General features: G+C 36.9%; 1 long non-coding RNA gene across 10 annotated transcripts in view; it reads left to right on the top strand.

Moving 5' to 3' along the window:
* The window catches only part of LOC149053008 (uncharacterized), a 101,629-nt gene that overhangs the window by 32,180 nt on the left and 46,457 nt on the right, over positions 1 to 22,992 (top strand). For 2 of the 10 annotated variants that reach the window (XR_016188808.1, XR_016188810.1), the window contains 2 exons: positions 16,807 to 16,873; positions 22,862 to 22,918. This is a non-coding gene — a long non-coding RNA (uncharacterized LOC149053008). Of the gene's footprint in view, positions 1 to 13,594; positions 14,141 to 16,806; positions 16,899 to 19,562; positions 19,920 to 21,468; positions 21,803 to 22,861; positions 22,919 to 22,992 lie in introns of those variants that run through there. The other 8 variants (XR_016188817.1, XR_016188815.1, XR_016188813.1 and 5 more) reach the window with 6 other exon arrangements.

Below are 22,992 nucleotides of genomic sequence, written 5' to 3'. Positions count from 1 at the left end.
CCTAGAAGACACGTAATGGTAGTAAAAGCGACATGTCACCTTTTACCCCGAGTTTTCGCATTTCAAGGGACTGACAATTTAATATCTTGTTGTGTTATGACCACTTACACTTAGTATTTAAAGTCTTAGTGATCAGCTGATAAAATTTTAATTTAGAGTTTGTGGTCATGAAACTTGCATATTTTACATCCCTCTCGATAGGCTTTCTAACTTGTAACCAAACTGACTGCCAGTGACAACTGTAATGACATTTGAATAGATATAAATTTGTGACCTAATTCTTTTTTTTTTTTCGGAAAGTTTAGAAAATGCCATTAACAGTAACTTGTATTCTGTGTTAAAAAAAAAAGCCTTATAACAGTAATGTGAAAATGTTACGCATAACATAAAAAATTGTAAAAACTAAGAAGCAAATTTCAAAGTATTCATTTCAAAGCATTCTGAGTGTTCATTTCAAATTGTTCACATCTTCCATGCTCAACAATACCACAAAACAGGCTTGCTCCTCTTTCATTATATTAGTGAACTCCTCAAGCAGTGCTGGGTATGATTCAAATGTAGATGGAAGTTCTAGCAATGGTCTACATGTTCTGGCAAAAGGACGTCAATGCTACCCTTCAAGGATAGCAAAGTGCACATCTATGTTGTGTACGTAAAGTGATCACGTCACTACTAGTGCAGATCCAGAGAAATATGGGTAAAGATTTGCAATTCAGTGACTCTATAAACCGTTTCAGTTGTTCAAAGGATGTCAGTTCTGCTTCAGTTGGTTCTTCAGCTCTGAATAACTTGTTAATTAATTTGGCGGCTTGCTTTAGTCTCGAGGGACTGAAAGTTTTCCTTAGAGCATAATATCTTGAGAATTGGACTCCACCAGTTGATCTCTAAGAGTGATTAGTGACCATTTTCTCCTATCAGTATCCCCTCTAAAACAAACATTAAGATCATGAGAATAAAGGAAATGATCACGAACCAAAGAGGCTCTTGGTTGTTAAACAAATTCTCTTTGTCAGCACCATAGGATATGCATAGAGAACAGTACGGAAAAAAGTATGCTGATGTTAGGATGCAAAGGGTTAAAACACTTGAATAATATAAAAATTCCAAGACATCTTCATCATTAGGTTTAAAATCATCGCCAAGGCACTTGTCCAATGTCTCTCTATCTTCTGTAGGTACAAACTGGCTAAGTCTTCATATCAACGTCTCTGAAGTGATAACTTCATCCCCATAAAGATACAAGGCCACAAAAAGATCTAACAAATTTACTAGGCAGTAATTGGCCCATTGGTAACCATATAGCAGAACCTAGGCAATGGCTTCCCACTGTAGTTTCTGCATGTCATGCTCAATAAATGGGACTTTTTAATTGTTTCCAATCATCAGTGATGTGAAGCACTTTTGCCAAAGGCATTTAGAAGAACCTTGTTGCCTTCTCCCTTCTCTTCTCTACCAGCAGTGGCTATGTTTAGGTTATGGTACTTCTTGGAATGCAGAAGGAGGGGAGAACGATACATTTGTTAACACTAATCCTCAAATTGCGACGGGTGATTCTTTAATAAATTGTTTCACTTCAATATCAATCTCCTGTGTAGAAGGCTTAACGGCCGATGATAAGGCATCACCCAAAGGCTGTTTTTTTTTCTTTTTCTGTTTTTTTTTTGCCTATCATGGCTTAGGCGATTTTCATAAGGCTATCAGTTACCATGAGCGTCGTCTACAAATTGCAAAAGAAGTGGAAGACAAAGCTGGAGAAGGACGGGCTTATGGAAATCTTGGCATTGCCTATCAGATGTTAGGCGATTTTCATAAGGCTATCAGTTACCACGAGCGTGATCTACAAATTGAAAAAGAGGTGGGAGACAAAGCTGGAGAAGGACGGGCTTATGGAAATCTTGGCAATGCCTATCATAGCTTAGGCGATTTTCATAAGGCTATCAGTTACCACGAGCGTGATCTACAAATTGCAAAAGAAGTGGGAGACAAAGCTGGAGAAGGACGGGCTTATGGAAATCTTGGCAATGCCTATCATAGCTTAGGCGATTTTCATAAGGCTCTCAGTTACCACGAGCGTGATCTACAAATTGCAAAAGAGGTGGGAGACAAAGCTGGAGAAGGACGGGCTTATAGAAATCTTGGCAATGCCTATCATAGCTTAGGCGATTTTCATAAGGCTATCAGTTACCACGAGCGTCATCTACAAATTGCAAAAGAAGTGGGAGACAAAGCTGGAGAAGGACGGGCTTATGGAAATCTTGGCAATGCCTATCATAGCTTAGGCGATTTTCATAAGGCTATCAGTTACCACGAGCGTCGTCTACAAATTGCAAAAGAGGTGGGAGACAAAGCTGGAGAAGGACGGGCTTATGGAAATCTTGGCAATGCCTATCATAGCTTAGGCGATTTTCATAAGGCTATCAGTTACCACGAGCGTCGTCTACAAATTGAAAAAGAAGTGGGAGACAAAGCTGGAGAAGGACGCGCTTATGGAAATCTTGGCAATGCCTATCATAGCTTAGGCGATTTTCATAAGGCTATCAGTTACCACGAGCGTGATCTACAAATTGAAAAAGAAGTGGGAGACAAAGCTGGAAAAGGAGGGGCTTATGGAAATCTTGGCAATGCCTATCAGATGTTAGGCGATTTTCATAAGGCTATCAGTTACCACGAGCGTCATCTACAAATTGCAAAAGAAGTGGGAGACAAAGCTGGAGAAGGACGGGCTTATGGAAATCTTGGCAATGCCTATCATAGCTTAGGCGATTTTCAGAAGGCTATCAGTTACCACGAGCGTCGTCTACAAATTGCAAAAGAGGTGGGAGACAAAGCTGGAGAAGGACGGGCTTATGGAAATCTTGGCAATGCCTATCATAGCCTAGGCGATTTTCATAAGGCTATCAGTTACCACGAGCGTGATCTACAAATTGCAAAAGAAGTGGGAGACAAAGCTGGAGAAGGACGGGCCTATGGAAATCTTGGCAATGCCTATCATAGCTTAGGCGATTTTCATAAGGCTATCAGTTACCACGAGCGTGATCTACAAATTGCAAAAGAAGTGGGAGATAAAGCTGGAGAAGGAGGGGCTTATGGAAATCTTGGCAATGCCTATCATAGCTTAGGCGATTTTCATAGGGCTATCAGTTACCACGAGCGTCGTCTGCAAATTGCAAAAGAAGTGGGAGACAAAGCTGGAGAAGGACGGACTTATGGAAATCTTGGCAATGCCTATCATAGGTTAGGCGATTTTCATAAGGCTATCAGTTACCACGAGCGTCGTCTACAAATTGCAAAAGAGGTGGGAGACAAAGCTGGAGAAGGACGGGCTTATGGAAATCTTGGCAATGCCTATGATAGCTTAGGGGATTTTGATAAGGCTATCAGTTACCACGAGCGTCATCTACAAATTGCAAAAGAAGTGGGAGACAAAGCTGGAGAAGGACGGGCTTATGGAAATCTTGGCAATGCCTATCATAGCTTAGGGGATTTTGATAAGGCTATCACTTACCACGAGCGTCGTCTACAAATTGCAAAAGAGGTGGGAGACAAAGCTGGAGAAGGAGGGGCTTATGGAAATCTTGGCAATGCCTATCATAGCTTAGGCGATTTTCATAAGGCTATCAGTTACCACGAGTGTCGTCTACAAATTGCAAAAGAGGTGGGAGACAAAGCTGGAGAAGGAGGGGCTTATGGAAATCTTGGCAATGCCTATCATAGCTTAGGCGATTTTCATAAGGCTATCAGTTACCACGAGCGTCGTCTACAAATTGCAAAAGAAGTGGGAGACAAAGCTGGAGAAGGACGGGCTTATGGAAATCTTGGCAATGCCTATCATAGCTTAGGCGATTTTCATAAGGCTATCAGTTACCACGAGCGTCGTCTACAAATTGCAAAAGAAGTGGGAGACAAAGCTGGAGAAGGACGGGCTTATGGAAATCTTGGCAATGCCTATCATAGCTTAGGCGATTTTCATAAGGCTATCAGTTACCACGAGCGTGATCTAAAAATTGCAAAAGAAGTGGGAGACAAAGCTGGAGAAGGAGGGGCTTATGGAAATCTTGGCAATGCCTATCAGATGTTAGGTGATTTTCATAAGGCTATCAGTTACCACAAGCGTGATCTGCGAATTGTAGAAGAAGTGGGAGACAAAGCTGGAGAAGGAGGGGCTTATGGAAATCTTGGCAATGCCTATCACGGCTTAGGCGATTTTCATAAGGCTATTAGTTACCGCGAGCGTCATCTACAAATTGCAAAAGAAGTGGGAGACAAAGCTGGAGAAGGACGGGCTTATGGAAGTCTTGGCAATGCCTATCAGATGTTAGGCGATTTTCATAAGGCTATCAGTTACCACGAGCGTCATCTACAAAAAGCAAAAGAAGTGGGGGATAAAGCTGGAGAGAGACGGGCTTATGGAAGTCTTGGTAATGCCTTTCATAGCTTAGGCAACTTTCGTAAGGCAATCGAGTACCGTAAGCGTCATCTAGAAATTTCAAAAGAAGTGGGGGACAAGGCTGAAGAAGGAGAGTCATACGGTAATCTTATCTTATACTCTTAATCAACGCATATCCGAGCTTTCGCGATTTTCATGACTCCAGCCTAAAATTGTCCTGGCAAAATAAAAGGATAAAAGTTTGTTTGAGTGTTACATCTACATTATAAATTTCAAAGCCGTTTTAAAATTTTAGAATCCCAGAGTTTTGCAACAAAAGAGAATTTTTGCCTCTGTAGTAAACTGATTTCAGTTCAGCTACACGCTGTTCGTAGCTTTTGCGATAATTAATCGACAAGTTTATCACGGTCTTGCTTATTTCATTAATTTTGTCCAGATTTTACTTGGGACAAATTTGTCGGCGATGTGTTTCACGATTTGTCGGCTTTGGCCAAAATTTGTCAAAATTTAGTGATGGCGAAAAAATTGTTCTAAATAAACAACTTTTTCGTTTGTGCGGAAAGACCCCATGTTGAACAATTTTGGTTGAACAGATATTGGGAATTAAGTGGTAGTAAATGTCCGTTATATTGTATACTGAAACCAAACACCTCAAAATAATAATTTCCCCAGCCAAAGAGGAGGATGAGGTACCTTATTACACCGGCAGGAAAGATTTGGCAGATATAGAAGATGCAACAGTAGACACTGAAGACAATGAAAAGACTTTGATCAAAAGGTATGGGTTTTTCTGCAATGACTCAGTTTTTTGCCTTTCCCATGCTTTTTTTTCTCATGGATGCACAGACCATTGTAAAGAGCAGGGGTGGAGTTGCTAGGAGGAGTTAACTAATGGCAACTTTTGACAAAGTGCTCTGACTAAAGAACAACCCTCCGGACCTCTTTATAAATGACAGTTACTTTCTTTTATTTTCTTTTCTTTTTAATCTTTAGTTAATAAAGTTCATGCTTAATAACTGTAATGCTATTAAAAATTTATTACATTCATGCTCAAATCACTGGTGATCCTTGCAATCTGATTGGTTGTCATTGGCACGATTTATTGATAAAATGCACTATATTTTGCTCTAAGTGCATCGATTTCCCAGCTCATGAGAGAGCTCCACGAAAGTACAGCAACAAATTAGATTTAACCGATTGTTTTAGGAAATCAATAAAATTGCAGACAAAAAGAAAGACAACTTTTATAACATTTTACACACCAGCTCAGTACTGGATAAATAACATACATGTATTTGTACCGGCTTTAAAAAAATCTTTATTCATTTAGCAACTGAATTTTGCAAATTTAAAATAAATGTAATGAAGTGGTAATTGAACTTTTGCCATGCACTTTTGGTCTGAAATCATACTGGTGATTTCAAGTCTAATGCAGCTGCACAATCCTTTGATTCAGATGTCACGCGTATGATTTCAGAACAAAGTTTACTCCACCAAGTTCAATTACCATGTTCTACAGGTATTCAACATTTTTTTTCAGTGTTTCCATCAATAAAGGGGTACTTAATTACTATCAAAAATGATAGTGAATCATTTAAATAAATGTTTTGATTTATGATTATAACTTGAGGCTATTTGAGTCAAGGAAAAGCAAATTAATGGAAAAGAAAAGAAAAATAAAGAAAAATAACATTTGTTAGATATAGTTTTGAAATTAAGTGTCAATATCTAAATGAGTTTTTCAAACTGCCAGTTTGCCACTTGCATTTTAAATACCTTTGTCATTGCTTACTCCACTTGGGAAAAATATCTTAAAATGCTGGATAATTAATTTCCTTTGCATTTCAGAGGAAAAATCGGAGGTAAGGAAGACTCATGGCACCTGAGGGAAGCTGGTGCCTCTATCAAACTTTGCAGTGGAGCTGTACTACAACCTGTGCCATTTACATGTAGATGCTTGTTGTGGAACCCCAGGACCCTCTCCCCCTCCACTGCCAGTGATGAGATATTGGTTAGCAGTGTTATTGAAATATCTCATGATGGCCCACCAGATCTGGATTACAAGAAAAGTTTTGAAGGAATAAGTTTTACTGTATCTTTGATGCACAGTGCCCCATATTTGGAGGGGTATGAGGTGGTTATCAAGCAACTGACTGACCAAGAGAACAATGAATGGAAGGAATTAAAGACAGAGAATACTTGGCATGAATCAGGTAACGTTATGTTTTTATTAAATACAGGTGTGAATAACTTAACGAATGATCATGATATTCCTAGGCTCCCTTTTTCACTGGCATCAATGTCAGCATTTGAGAAATGTGCAGCTCCCCCTCTCCTAACCCAAAATTAAACCCAACTTGTAACCCGAACTTATCAGTTGACTTAAGGGAGAAGGAGTAGGTGTGCAATGACTTAGATGCGGACATCTATCCCTGCAATGCATGACCTGCTGCACTCATAATGTCAAAGTAGACTTCTTGCTTCTTCATAGGCATTTCAAATCCAACTTTAGAACTTTTTTTTCGTTTACCCTTTAGGTGTATCCAAGCAGTACGTGTAATTATTGCACAAATGTTACATGAAGTCTCCAATGCATTTTAATCACTATAATATAAATTTTCCTCAATAACCATGTTGTTGCAAACTTTATTCTTTGAAGCATAAATATCATAATGACATCTGTTGGGGGTAACTTTATTGTTTGAAGACTTCAAAACACAGCTGAAGGATGCATTTCCAATCATTTATTTTTATATGCAGAAACTTCAACAGTTCCCAAGTGGCTTTTCCCATTTGCACAAGCTGTTTGTACAAAATCAGCAGTTTCTTCATTTGCTGCAGTCTGGTGTCCTAAGTCTTTCACCTTTTCAAGAGGTACTGCAGGAGGCCCGGAATTGACCTGTATTGTGCCTGACCTTCCTGATGTCAGTGTCCAAATTCCTCAGAGTTGTGTTCCTGTTTATCAAGATTTCTGTGTGACAATCAAGGTGCATGGAACTATAAAATTATATACATGCATGAGTCCTGCAACTTTTTCATTTTCCAGTTTTGAAAGCCATAGGATTGGTGTGAGGGGATGTCAAAAGCAAGGAGATAAAACAAAGGTGTTGCAATAGTATAACCTGTACCCTCAGTTACTTGCCATATACTCCATGAACTTGGTGGCAATATTCATGGAAAGAGAGATATTAATTAAGAACTTTAAGCTAAAATAGAGGACAGTTGGGCTTGTGCTTGCATGTGTGTGAAGATACATGTGACAAAGTTATAATCAGCAGTTTTGGTAACTTCGAATTATTTGTGGTACTACTGTCCCCATGTGTACTCATGGATCCTGGGCATTCCCTTTTTAAAACTAGGTTTTGGAAAACTCATTCTAAGCAACAAACAGACTTTTGCTTCGATTTAAATGTCAAATTGAAGTCATTCCTGTCAGGTAAATTGGTTTGTATTGGTTTGCAATTAATGCAATTAGTGGATGAAGTTATGCATGATATCATGATAAATTAGCAAAACCAAGGTCTGAGTTATCTGCGTAAGCCGAAGACAACACAGACATAAGGTTTGGTGAGTTATGACATCATGCAAAAACCAAATTAAATTATTGTTTTATTATACATCTTTTAAACAAATTCCGAAAGAAGACATCTCTTTAAATTTGCAAAAGTTTAAGAATACTTCACAGACAGTCAGGGCTTGGAAACTAGGCAGAGGTTGAACTCGACATGATAACTGCAATATCTGCGGTAGATATTGGGTTATATGTGAACTTCACTCTTTACTGTATATTGATTGAGTGCTCTTGACCAATCAGACTTTTTATATTAAGTCCAGTGTATACATTTTTTCATAATAATGCTTATATTACTACATAAAACTTTGAAAGGACATTTACATTGTGTACTATAATTTTAGATAATTTCAAATTTCATCCTGAAATTCACTTTCCACAATGTAAAGCAAATTATCTTTATGCTGGGAGTGGTTTAACATGCCCAACAACTTGTTTTGCTTTTAAATCCAGGTACAAGAATTTCCAAGCAGTGAGCTAAAAGGAGAGGGAGGACTTGTCGGTCCAGTTATTTACATTTCAGGCTCTCAAAATGTTAGTCTCATCGCGCCTGTGACAATAAGGATTCCTCTCACCTTCCGTAAAGAAAAACAAGAGTTGGCAGAGTTACGTCCCGGTGAACTGAGGATATTACAATGTGAAGCACATGACTGGAAAGACATAACAGATAAATTAGATGAACCGCCACGTCTTGTAGATGGGAAAGTGCAATTTAAAGTTAGGCATTTCTCTGGGTAAGTATTTCTCGTCGGCTCTATTTGAAAAATAATACGCATGACGTAGAGGAAATTCAAACGTATTTTAGTGTACAGTCATACATACATGGATTTCCTCTAGTTAACTATAGATTCAGTAATTGAAATGACCACTCGAGTACGTATATACTCAAGATTACTGTCCAATGGCTGATAATCGTTTCCATTGGATTGCTAGAGCTGTGTTTGATTTTTTCTTTTCTTTTTCGATAGATTCCGTCCAATCAAGTTGATGAGATCACTTTTGCAATCTACTTCGGGCTTCACTGAGTTTGTAGGAAAACTTTGCTATAGGTCTAGGCCTCAGCATGCCCGATTTTTTACGTGCTTGTGTGAGACCGGTGTTCGTGGACATTTTAAACTGAAACTTTTTTGCTATCCTCAAAGACTGTATTATGATGTAATACGGAAAATATCGGAATGTGTCGTACCCTACAAAGACGAAGGCTGCTCTTCTAAACCAGTTTGTGGAGAGGAGAAAATTCTGGTGTCTCTTTCCGAGGCTATCATACCCCAGGGCACAGACCAAAAAAATGCCCTGCAGTTTGTGAGGTATAATATATTACGTCATGCTAGTTTTACAAAGAAATGATTAATTCCTTCCATTGTAAAATTGTACATTGTTCAACTGTCAGTGAACCATTTTTCGCCATGGCTTTTCTAGGTTTCTTATCAATCAATAGGGCCATGGAGATATACATGTTGGTTTTTTTCGGCTTTATTGTCTTCAAATGCTCGTTTTTAAATATTCAGTAGGGCTCTCGTTAAATGTGCTGTCATTTTCGGTTGTAAGAAAAGATTTCAAAACGTGTGCTTTTCTAGACGAAGACTCGGCTGGTGTACGTTAGGTTTGCCTCATTTAAATTCATTTCATTTTTAACAGATTCCAGGAGAACAAAGTTTATTACACAGGTGGTGAAGTTTGCTTAGGAAGTGAGAGTGTTCCAGGAGTGAAGTTTTGCGACCAAAATCAGCAACTTTTGTGCAACATTATCATGGCATTAGCGTCTCAAGTAGGTGACATCTCACGATTTGTGGATTTCCTAATTAAATGCCCTTTTAGCCTAGAGCTAATATAGTACTGATGCCAACCTTACTATAGTAGATGACAATTCATTAAAAGGATTAGCAATGTTTTAACCACAGGCAGCCCAAGCTCCATTTGTGAGATGATCATCTTGCAAAATAAGAGTCATGGCGAAAATTTTAGTTTGTGTTGGAATAATTACGACCGCTCTTAGGAAGTAAAATTACAGTCAAATTCTCAATAAAAATATCTCACCTTACTTCCAAAGTGCATTGCCTGTGGTCAGACCGCTTACTAATATGAAAAGAAGCCATTTTAGCAAGTTCTCCATTTTTAGGTTTCTTTCTTCCTAGGAGTAGTAAAGCTAGTTTCCGAGTAAGATAATGAGGTCATTTAAGGCGGCACGAAACTTATTAAGGACGAATCACTAGAAACAAAACACTTAGGAACGTCGAATAGGTAAAGAAATGTCCTGCCCACAGAAAACAGTACATGAACATGCAGGACTTTGCAAATTTTTGATTTTGATTTTGTGGTTACTTTACTTTCAGTTGCTTTAAAGTCCCTTTCTATGCCTCTGCCTTTTTTCTTAATTAATTTTCCTTTTTCTTATTGATTAGTAATTTTCTTTATTTCCTAATTTCTATTCATCGCATACGCACCCGTAATATTGCAAATTTTCCTCCTCCATTTAGGTTTCTATTCCTGTCAACTCTGACTTTGAAGAAGGAAGTGGTAAGTTGTTGTTTTTGTTGTAGGTTTCGTTGTTGTTTGAATAAATACAATTTACTGGACCATTCATCTTGTTCTAAAATATGTGATTCGAATAAATACAATTACTTAAGACCAGTTATCTTGTTCTAAAATATGTAAATTTAGAAATGTAGGCTTTATGGGTTTTGAGAATGTAGCTTTTAATGACAAAGCAGGTGTTCTCAACGGAAAGTCATAATAACCTGCCTTACTTCATGTGTTAATAAATTGGGCCGTGCCCCCCTCACGCTCAACAGTGATGGCTTATTGTCTCTGTTATGTATCAGTAAACTCAATGCAGACCACGGTGCGTGCGTCCCTCCTTGCAGGGAATTTGATGCTGAAAACGAATAAAACACAAAACGGCTTAGGAAAGACACAAAGAAGTGTAATTCTCCAGAAAATTATTCCGTTGGCTTTATCGTTAAAATGATGGAGTAACTCTGACAGTGATGAATCCTTTGCACCTGCTATTGCTTTTCAAATGAAATCTTGAATCGAATATTTTTCAATATAACTGCCTCTTCGTCAAATTTGTCAATGCTCATTGTTACTTATAAGAGAAATCGACAAAACTTACCACTTTAATTTGTAAACGCCGGGTCTTACCCGAATGATCACAGTCCAGGATCACCACATCAACGTTTCCGAACCATCAGCGCCATAAAACTTGCATTAGTTCTCAAGCCAGCCATCTAATTAACCCCATTATTCCGCAGGTATCTCCTCCCAAAGTGTGAAACATTCAATCGTAAAGCATCCAAATTCTGAATCATCGTCATGCAGCCCTGTTGCAGCTCCTAGGAAGAAGATACACCAATCTACCGGTAGTACCGAGATTGAAAATGTCGCGATGGATTTTCCTTTTTAATTGTATTTTTTTTCAAGTTTGCATGTTGTTTACACGCGTTTATGTAGGGTAAAATTTGTTTATGCAGAAAGACTGGCATTATATTTCTTAGACATCCTCTTTACCCACTTATATAACAGAATAAAAAATAATGAATTAAAAGTGGGCTCTATCATTAATCCAAAACCCGTGTATCTTGAACAACATTAACCTATTCCAGCATTAACTGCTGGAGACTATAGCTAGGAGACGTTAATGACCTCCATTTTCAAGATGCTTGTCGGGCCATACGCGAATAAGAGGTCAGAATAGATAATGAGTCTGGAAAATTTCCTAAGCGTTTTTATTTTTTTTATGTATGGGTTGGGAAAATGGTTCCCCTGCCGCTGCAAATGTATCCTCGCTCAAGCTTGACAATCTTTAGGGCAGACGATTCGGTATTGAATGATACCAAAAGGTGAGAAGTCGCCTTTCGCCACAACTGTTCGCTATTCGCCAAAGCCTTGAAGCATCCCTTTTCTAATTTTTTATTCTCCTTCCGTTGTTATCCTCAGGTTTGGTTTGTTATCCTCATTTGGTTAAAGATGGTGAACCATCAGATGAAGAGTTGGAATGTCTGTCCAGGGAACTTGCAGGAAAATGGAAGACATTAGGAAGACGCCTGGGATTCAACGAAGCTGCAATAGATGACTTTGAACAAGCCAATAAGGAGCTGGCAGAGAAGGCGTATAAAATGTTAATGGCTTGGAAACAAAAAGGAGGCTGCGAAGCTACTTACAAAGTTTTGTACGATACCTTGTGTCACAAATTGGTGGAATGTAAACGTTTAGCAGAGCAGTATTGTTGCGATGACTCTCCTTAGTCATATACGATAGAGACTGAGTCGTTTCTGTATTACGTCAAATATCTTTGCGATTACTCTAAAGAGCGTCTGTGTCGAGCATTCGCGCTTAGTAAGTCGTTCCTTTTCCTTGCGATTCAAGATAGGGGAAAGATTATCTCTTTAAAAAAAAACACATTTACCCGTATTTTTGCACTCAAGAACCGCTAGCTAAAGAACACTAAGGTCGGAATTCACTCAGACTTCCAGAACGACAGAGCTGAATAACGTCCAGAACATGTGAAGCACATTACTACCCTCAAGCATCTTACTTCATACTTCACAGCTTGAAATTAGAATGTATTTTCTCCTCTTTATTCTCTGTGCATTTCCTAAGGAACAAACAAAGAGAATTGGTTTAACAGTTAAGAGCTTCTTAAGTTAGTGATCAGTTATTATATTCTCGTGTTCTTAATTTTTGATTTAGGTTGACACTGTAAGGAAAATTTAGATGCTAGGCACTATTTGAGTTGAATTAATCGTTTGTGGTTGGCTTGAATTAACAGAATAATTTTGTAAAGAGTGAGATTCCCCTTTTCTCAGTGTGGTGGATAAGTATAAAACGTGTAACGGCCTTAGATTATAAAATTTGTTGATGCCGAGCTACCTTTTTGTTCTTAAAAAGTGTGAAAGTTCAGCAAAAATCAAATACAAAATGTCTCTTTCTCAGGTCTAACTCCCATGATTCTTTGTGGTTTATAGAGGTTTCGCCCCATTGAAAGTTCAACAACAAGTTCACCCCTGCTTCGACGAGTGGTCCTAGTCAAATATTATATAGATTTATATAGCCAACCTTAAAAGCGGAGTTCCAGTCAGTTTATTGTCCAGCCCTTCAACTTCTAAAAATTCCTATGCACTGGCTCTCGAAGAGTTAACGAGATGTGGAACGGAAGGAAGATATTCTCACAACTTGCAAAGTGATCAACATATCAATATGCGTGAAACAATGTGCCAGGATCGTACTTAGCATCTCTTATACCTTCTACGCTAGCCTCTATGAAATTCTATCCTGGAAACTGGAGTTGCGGCAACATCACGGTTACCATGAAAAACAAAAATACATTTTATTGACCTGAAAAAGTATTCATTTAACCATCAACTAAGACTTTCACTGGTTCACTCTGACAAAATTTTAATATGAGAGGTTTTAAAAGGCTTGGGTATTTGTTAAAATTAGCCAACTTGATGCAACAACTCAGGTTATACATTGAATGCACCTTTTTTAACATTTTTTCATCAATGCAGTTACCTGCCGGCCATAATATAATAATATATTTCAACGCAACCATTTTCTTGTGAACACCATTACGAAATACAGATATCAACGTCACGATATTGTGACGAGTCGTTCATAAATTTAACAACCGGGCAAACGAAGTCAGGTTGAAAAGTTTTTTGCCACACAAGCATTGCACGCCAAGTTTACTGCAATCGTGGCAATTATTCGATGGACTATGCCTTTAGAAAAAGTTTTCCATCTGCCAAAACCTTGTTTCAATTTTTTTTTCCGGAATCCTGCTGTGAGGAGACTAAATCTGGCAACTAATTGACAACTGACAAAACTTAAAAAAATCAACCATTCATAATTTTTTTCGTCCTTAAGTTTCCTACATTTTGGTTTTGGCAGAATTTTGTAAGCGTGTTTAAGAAGGCTCTAAGGTCTGTTTGTTTCATACTCTGCTAGTACGTATCACAAAGACAAGTGATTCCCAACTTCCGGTTGTAGCCCAATTCATTTCCGCTTTGTTGCTTCCAGCCAAGTTGAGCATACTACTCAAATTACTTTGGATACATTGTGCGTGGTTAAAGACGGCGGACAAAGGGGAATGAAATTTACCTGACATAATGAGCTTAAAGGGAAAAGATTACTGAAGAATGTCAGGTTTGGCGAAGCCTCTCGCTGACTGCAAAATAGAGGTAGGATTTTAGTCGACTCATCGTGTTCACTAGGCTGAAGTAGTACGTGTAGTTAACACAAGGATATGTACGTTTCAACAAAGTCAGCTTCAAGATTGTCCAAGACCTGGTTATTCAGATGCCGGTACACGTTGCTGCTAGGGTGGTAGCTAGGGATTGTTCCAGTTTATGCTTACATTTCTTTTTCTGAGTATTGCTCGTATTAATCTTAATCGTAACAAATTACTCAATAGGAAAGTTATTTTAAAGCTAGAATAAAAACATGACATCGAAGGCACGTGAGGTTTGGTTTGTTTCTTTTTAAAACTTTAACCCCCAAGATCTGATTGTTAAATCTCCCCTCTAGCTGTTACACATTGTCTTGTAAATTTTGTTGTTAGAATTTGTTGTTAAATCAGCATAACAACTTTTCCCTGATAAGTTTTAGGATTCTTGTTACCTGTTTGCTGGATAATGTGAGGATTAATTATCAGGAGAAGTTTCATGTTCATCACTTCTGGGAGTTAAATGGCTAATTAAGCTTACATAGTGCTAAGGAAAAATATCCATGGAAAAATAGCAGTTACGTGTAGTTGCTGCTTAAAATGAATTCTTTAGGACAAATTTATCTTCAGGTTTTTTATTATTATTTTTCTTATTTTGCTTTATTTTGTTTCAATTTACCCTTCAGCATAATGCAACTTGTGGTTGAATTAATTAAGAGCAGAATGTATTCTTTGGTTCACCACTGAAATGAAACAAAAAAAGTTTAGTGTAAGTCATATTTTATTTTTGATGACATTTTTAATTAAAAAAAAATTTAACCATGTTCATAAGATTAATTTTTTCTTTCCTAAGTTTCCTATATTTTAGGCTTTGCAGAATTTTGTAAGAGTTTTTTTAACCCTTAAACTCCCAGAGGTGATTAATATGCAACTTCTCCATATAATAAATATACATTTTCCAGCAAACAGGTAATGAGAATACTCAGATTTATCATGTCAAAGTTGTCATCTTGATCTAACACTGAATCCTTGTCCCTAATTTACCAGGAAAAGTGTAACAGCAAGAGAGGAGAACTAACAATCAGATCTTGGAAGCAAAAGAGTGAAGATAGCTATATGGTCAGTTTGTTTGTTTATCTGTTACTTTTTTTTGCTTATTACTTATTTTGTATCATTCATATAAGTTCTTAACTGTAAATTTTATTAATTGTGATTTATTTATCATTTTTTTCAATCATTTTAAATCGTTCTCTATTGTCTTTAACCAGCTGTTTCTCCCTGGATCTGGTACAACATTTGTTAGTGTCTTTTGTTCTCCTTTATTTTGTTTTCTTTATCTAAAGTAAGTTATTATTTGTAATTTATTTTAGCAACTGCTTCAATTGTTTACCTTGCTTTGATTCTTCAGTTTTTTTTATTTTGTTTGGAAGTATATTAAAGAGTTTTTTTTTGGACTGTTAAAAGTATTTTTTTATGAGCACCTCTGGGACTGTGATTCCCACATCTTTTTTTCTCTTTCATTTATCTTTTTTGAACCAATGATGCTGTTGTTTTGTTCAGCTTATCAACATTTGCTGAGCAAGTCTCCAACATCTTGCAGTTCCCTTCAGTCTATAATTTTCCCCTTCACATGCATACCTACTTCTTGATATATACTGATGATAAGATATTACCCAATATATCTGTCTTGAAGAGTTGTCTAATTTTGGCTGCCTGAAATTCTGATTTTTTTGGCTCAGTATATAATGGATGACAACCCAATTGGTAGCCTTTGAAAACCTGTGTCTTTGTTGGAGAAAAGAATGCTCATGCCTGAGAGGTTTATTTCATAAATTATATTACAGCTGCCCTCTTTTATGTCTATTATACTTCAAATGTTTTTCAACACATAAGAAAAATGTTTATGAACAGACTACTGTTTATGGTGTGTCAGTGTTCTCTGAAATGATTTTGTGAACAAAAGAAACATTTTCCTTCTATAGCAATGCTCTTCATCTTGAATCAAATCTTAAACACAGAGTTTTCCATATTAGATGTAAGGTTTGAAAATTGGGGAATATCACTTGAGGTATAATTATTCTTGCATATATCCCCCAGTTTTAGCTAGGGGATACTCCGTCATGTGATGGGTTTAGACCAATGGCCCACAAGCAAATAATTGTATTTGTTGGATTATAAAGGAATTTATGGATCAAGAATAATTTTTTATAAAAGCAAGGTAGTAAGATTTTAAAATATGAAAAAAAAAGGAAAAAAAACAGAGAGAAAGAAAGAAACTTCTGCAAAATACAAGAGACCAAATTGCTATTTTTGTCTCTGATTGGTTGATTATAGTGTTAGTATTTAAGCAAATCACAGACCAGGGTCATGGAAAAGCAAAGAAATATTAGATTGTTTTTAGGCTCCATCAATGTTATAAATAGCACTGTGTAGGACAAGTAAAATGATTAATATAGTGTTCAGATCTGTCCCAAATTGTCTCGTCTTATCCAACTACCTGAAATCGTGATCCTTTTAGTTCTGAGATCTGAGAGTTGATCCACTCAACTAAAAACCTGACATAGTTTGTTTTCAACATTGCTGAGAATATGTATGAAATTGTGTTACTGCTGAAACAAAAATTTGTCAAGTTTTTTTAGATATTTTATTTCCTTTATGGTTTTTATTTTATTTGTTTTTCAGGCCCTTCTTTATGCATGCTGTGTATCCCAGAAAGACAACATTACCAAACATACCTGTGAGACAAGCAGTAGGTTTCCTGGTCAAATGATCAGGTGCTCTTTTCTTTCTGTGTTTAATTAGCTTTGATACCATGTTTGATTTAAAACCACAAACTCAATTATTATCATAACAAGATAGTCAAAGGGGGGGCACAAAAGTGTCCTGTCAGGGATGGCGGAGACTTCATGTTGCTTGACAGTAGTATATCTTGTACTTGGTGACAGATGTTTAGAATATTTTTAGCCATCAAGAGATAAAGCACAATTTAATTACAGGAATTCATTGACTTTTACTCTGATTATCACCTGGCAACAACCAATTACATTAACTAATTTACTAGCATAAAACCCATAATAAATCAAGTGTTCTTTTCCATGTGATAAAAGTAGCTCTTGCACATCTGTTGTTCTGAGTGATTTACTACAAAAGTGAGCCAAGTGATTAAATAGTTAGACAAACAGCTTTACTAATTTTTTCTTAACCTTTTAACCCCCAAGATCTTAATGTTAATTCTCCCCTCTAGCTGCTACACATGTCCTTGCAAATTAGGTACAAGAATTTTCATGGTGTTAGATCAAGAAAGTGACTTTTAGCTGAGAAATTTGAATATTCTCATTACCTGTTTGCTAGATATAAGTATGGATATTTTAGGGAGAAGTTTCATGTTAATCACTTCTGGGAGGTTAAGGGCTAAGTGTAGTTCAGCACACCTCAGTGAATGGGGCTAAGTTCTCAACAAAGAGTGGGGTGATATAAAAAGGAAGTCTTGGTTTTTTGAGTTTAATGCATTCTTTGCCATACTTTTCCAGAGTTTGTTTCACTTCAAACTTTGTTAATGACTGGCTTCAAGGGAAAAACTTAGTTTTCTTTTCCCAAGACTCTCAACTGTTCCTTGAGCTGAGGTCAAAGGGAAAAATTTAAGGGTCAAATAAAAAGTGGTTTTTGAGTTGGGAGGTATGATATCATGATTTTAAACAATTTAAAAGTAATTTTGAATACTTACATACTTAAACATATTCTCTCAAACTCTAATATATACTCTCAAATTAGTCAGCTGTAATCAGGTTCATACTTTTATCATGCAGTGGGTACTGTCCTACAGTGAGAGAGGGATGGGGTTTAACATTTCATTGTCATTTCTTGGTGTCCTTTTTTGTTATTTTCTCCCCAATTTTATTTTACTGTCCTCCCCAATTTTATTTTACTGTCATCAGCAAAAATTAGTGACTTGAGATAAGAGATGGACTACAGCAAGTCACTCAGACATAGGACTGTTTAATGCTTTGTCTACTTAAACTCAAATACTACCTTTAAAGTAATCTAATGATATTCATTATATACTGAAACAAAATATGTTTCATTCCTGATTGGTTTAGTGTAAATGAATTGAAAAATAAGTTACTAAGGTACTTGATATAACCTGTAACTGAAGTTACAGGTTTTCCATACTGCACACTGGCTTGAAATTAAAGCTTCTAGGGATAACTTAACAACACTAAACTTTGTCGTAGTTAGAAAAAAAAATTACAATTTGATGTGTCCATCACCCTCTGCCCTCTAAGAATGATCAAATCAAACAATATAATTTAGGGCGTGAATTTTTTTTTTTTCTGTTAGAAAAAAAAAGTTTCTAAAAAAAAAAGTTGGTCACCATTTTCAAAGACAATCAAAACCTTTTTTTTACGCTGTCATCATTCTAGAAATTAAGTTAGGGAAAAGATCTTTAACGTGCTACAAAGGGGACACTAGAATGTATGATATGCAATGTTCAAGCTCACCTAAATCCAAGATGGCGTCTAGTTATCGATTGAGATGCATGTGCTGCATTTTGGAAACAAACTTAGCAAGGAAGTTTGCTGCGGATTTATCAGTCGCCAATTTGGCGACTAATTTTCAGGATTTGGTCGCCAAAGTGGAAAATTTAGTTGCATTGGTGCCTGTATTAGGCAACATTTCATGCCCTATAATTATCTTAAGGCATTTTCCAACTGGTTGAAAATGTTTTGAGAAATTTGCACCAGGAATGTACAAAGAGCAGTATTTTTAAGAGATTTTGTTTAGAACATATCATACATAAAAATGCATAAACAGCTGTTGCATTTAAAAATTTATGGTTTCTCATAATTTGTATGAGTGGCTTGTGCAATTACCAATGCTTTCTAAACATCACTCATGCCTTTGAATTAAGGAATGTACTTTTGGTATTTATCCAAATCACATACGACTTTCTACACGATGATAGTTATACTGAAGCAGGTTGTTCAGGGAAGCTCATGGGATTTCCCTTACAAATACATGTGAAATTAACTTAGATTCATAGAATTTAGCAATAGAAAAAACGAAAAAAAATTCATCATATTTGGAAGATGTCATGCTCATGTAACTGTTACGCTGTTAGATATATTTCCCATCTGCACCCTGTGCTCACATGTGCCAATTCCTGCAAGAACACACTGTCAGCCAAGGAAATCATAGAAGCACAATGCTATTATAGAATCCTTCATACATACACATGCATTCACATCACTATTTGAGGTTAAAGGTTCTGGGAAAGTTAATGTTTAATCAGTAGAAAACCTGGTATGCCTGGCCTTTTTTTTCCTCTGGAACAAGTTGTAAGTAAAATAGGGATTCTTATCAATAAAAAATTTGTCATGTATTTAATTTTTTATCTCTCTGAAGTTTCCCTCTTGTTTGATGATGTACTTTTGTTGCAGGCAAAGAAAATTTAATTGTAGAAACTTGAAAAGAGACAACCACACCTGTTCCAGCAAAGTTCAGAGACAAAAAATGCCACAGGAGATCCACTCACCTTTTGTCTGGGATGAAAAATGTAGTGAGGAGACTTTTGAGCTTGTGGAAACTTAAAAAGATTACTGCTAATAAAAAATATACGAGACTTACGTGGCATACTGAGTATGTTGTGTCCTGTGTACATTTCATTTAAATAGTGAGATTATATTTGAAGACTGAAATAGAAGCTAAAATGCTGGGCAGTTGAACCCATGAAGCACAGAAAGATCAGTCATTAAAAAGAATACTGGGCATATGATCATAAAAAAAGTCAAGTTTTATCTTAGTTTGATGGCTTGTTATTGAACCTGTGCATTCTAATTATGTCACTTGCTAACTGTAATCTGAAATCCACAAGTTGTAATATTTCTGCCACGGTGTCCCCATCTTCTGTCCCTGAGATGTCAAAATGGAAGTTACACTGTATGATGCTGATAAGGATTTGTTATATCCTATTGTGGCTCCCTTTTCCAAGCTTTTGGAAAGATTATCTAATAAACTAAAAATATTTATGGTTCATTTCACCTCAGTTGGTTTTTGTAACAGAAAGGAGAACAATAATCCAGTTATACCCTTACACACCACAGGAAGCCCAAGCTTCTATATTAACACTCTGTTAATATATTAATACTGCAAAGATATAAACACTGTAAACTGCTCCTCCTCAGGTTAAATGCCAATCTACCTTTGGACAAAAATAAATTATAAAATGCAAAAGAAAAATATTTAATACTAGGAGAAAGATGAACTTCAAAGGGGAAGTCTAAACCTCAGTTTTGTTATCTTACAGTTTTGCTCGTGTTGCTAGTTTTTTTTTTAAATTCTATTTCAAATGTATTGAAACGAGTTTGAGTAATTTTGACGTTTTGAAGCTTAATTAAAATCCAATAATTGCAAAACGTATTTTGATCAACGCTTAGCTTCTTTCGCTTTGTCTATTACTTTCACAAGTCCTCTCGGATATAGGCCCCTCCGTTTATAGGCCCCCTCGGACATAGGCCCCTCCGTTTATAAGCCCCCTCGGATATAGGCCCCTCCGTTTAAAACCTCTTACGAAGTTGCATAATCACTGAGCTTGTAATCGTTAGGTTTCGGCATATTTGTTTTGTGGAACTTCAAGAATTGGAATAGTGACATTCTCAACTTGAAAGTTTGATTCCGTTTTATTGAAAAAAAAGATAACAGCTTTTTTTCGAATTTTCAAGGCTACTTTGCGGCTGATTAGCTCGCCGTTGAGAGAGGCAAGAGAGGGAACTGAAAACCACTTATGCGGCCGTAAATCAGCTTTAAAAAAACTCTCAAAATTCAAACGAGTAAACAATATAGAGGCAAGTAAAGTTCTTTGTTCAAAAGTATTTCAAATTTCTGGGTTAAGTATGCAACAGTTTATTCTCAGACAAATCCTCGTATTTCACTCGTCGGCTAAAGTAATAATCATATTTGCATAGTTATGAAGGCTAACTGTGCGAGCCTGGGCTGCCTGTGGGCTCAGTCAGGCATTTAGCGAAGAACTTAAAAACAAGAAAAGGGCGGAATTACCCAAAATGCGCCAGTTATTTTTAATGGTTGGGAGGGGGGCAGGGCTGATGTTGGCCTTAATTTTCTTCATGCTCTTGGTTAATGGAAATGAGCGAAAAAGTTGCCGTGGGATCAGGAACTTTACCTCGCCTGGTTCTTCTCTTGTCTCTAATCCACTGACTCAGAGTCGCAAACAGGTTTCTTATCGTGGGAAAATTTGTCGCTTTAACTTACCTTCAGACAATCATGAAAATGACAACGATCTAACCAAGATAACACAGGAATCAAATTTACCCACTGAATAAATATAGGGGTTCGAGGAACGTAACCACAAAGTAAGGCAAAGACCTCGACAAGTAGTCGCGTGACAGTTGCGAAATTTGATTTCCGTTGTCAAGGTCATGTGATTATTTTAATTGTGCGAATGTCACGATTACATACTCAAATTTCAGGAACCCAAACGAGGCGATTAATCGACCTCCCGCCTCTCGTCTCGTCGAATTTCTCGTTTGTAAAAGTGCTCTGCAGTTATCTAAAAATCATTTAGTTTCACACCTCTGCCGAAGGAAAGGAACTTAAGCTGTAGGTGAATCTTCCCACGAGATTTGAGTAACAGATTGGTTGAATCCTAACCTCTGTGTTCCAGGTAAGACTAGGTGAAGCGATTTAGAAGATGTTTTGATAACAGTCGTTGTTTGTAATGCCCCGAGTTGTAAATATGTCTCAAATAACCTGCTTCAGTACAACTATCATCGTGTACATAGTCGTATGTGATTCTGTTAAATAGCAAAAGTGAAGCAAGACCAAGCTTAATAGAATCTGAATATAACTTAAGGGTCCGGGATGTTGGATAAACATTCGAGCGCGAGGTCGTTAGCTTTTGTTTTCTCGGAAATGTCGATGAGAAACTTCAGAACGCTTAACCTATTGTCAAAACATTTGGAAGAGACGTACTTTTGGAAAATTCGGTTCGGGACTCGCTATGCTTGCATGTGAACCATTTCCAGAACAAACTAAGAGAGTCGTGAACTCAAGGAAGAAAGCCGTGTAATATTGATCAAGTGGTTGTAATATTTCCAAAGGTTGCTTGTCTTTATAAATCTACCGCTTTAATCTCTCTCTTATCGGCTGTTAATCATGTCTAACGCAGCTAAATGTGTTTCACATTGTGTAGAAGTTCGTGATTTGATTTGATCATTTAGACAGTCACATTGACTCGTATTGAAGTTTACGCATTCACTCAGTTTTAAAAATATTTCACCATGGTTACGGTTATAGCAATGGATAAATACAACCAAAGAAGCCGGGTAAAACTCCCAAAACACCACAATCGAGAGGGCATCCCTCTTTCTGTCTCTGGAATATTGATTATGTGATCAAAGTCATAAGTTTCATTTTCAAGAGAAGAAAAACTACCTCTGCCCCAGGTCGCTTTCAAATAGGAATTTCCCTTTATACCAAACGTCTATTCAAATTGAGCCGCAGCTAAATTCTTTAATTTGAACTTAAGATTGTCATGCAAGACATAAATTATCACGGAATGAAGCTTAGAAGAGATTAAGGTGTGTAAAGAAACCACCGATTTTTTTTTCTTTTGTATTGAGTCTCGTTTAACTTGAGCTTCAACCGATAAGTTTGGAAAATGAACTGATCGCTGAAGCGCTCGAGGAAGACAAATGATATTTTCCTTTGTGTTTTTTTTTAGCTGTGGAGGTTCCTCAAGGCAAGACAGATCAAAATCGCGAACAATACGGCTCTCCAGGTTTGAAAACACTGAATATGAACATTAGCACTATTCTACAATAAAATATTTCATGCTTAGAGTGGAGCTACCAC

The sequence above is a fragment of the Pocillopora damicornis genome, chromosome 1 (assembly GCF_964200805.1).
Source record: "Pocillopora damicornis chromosome 1, jaPocDami1.2, whole genome shotgun sequence".
NCBI classification, from domain to species: Eukaryota; Metazoa; Cnidaria; class Anthozoa; order Scleractinia; family Pocilloporidae; genus Pocillopora; species Pocillopora damicornis.
This window is presented reverse-complemented; position numbering and strand designations above follow the sequence as displayed.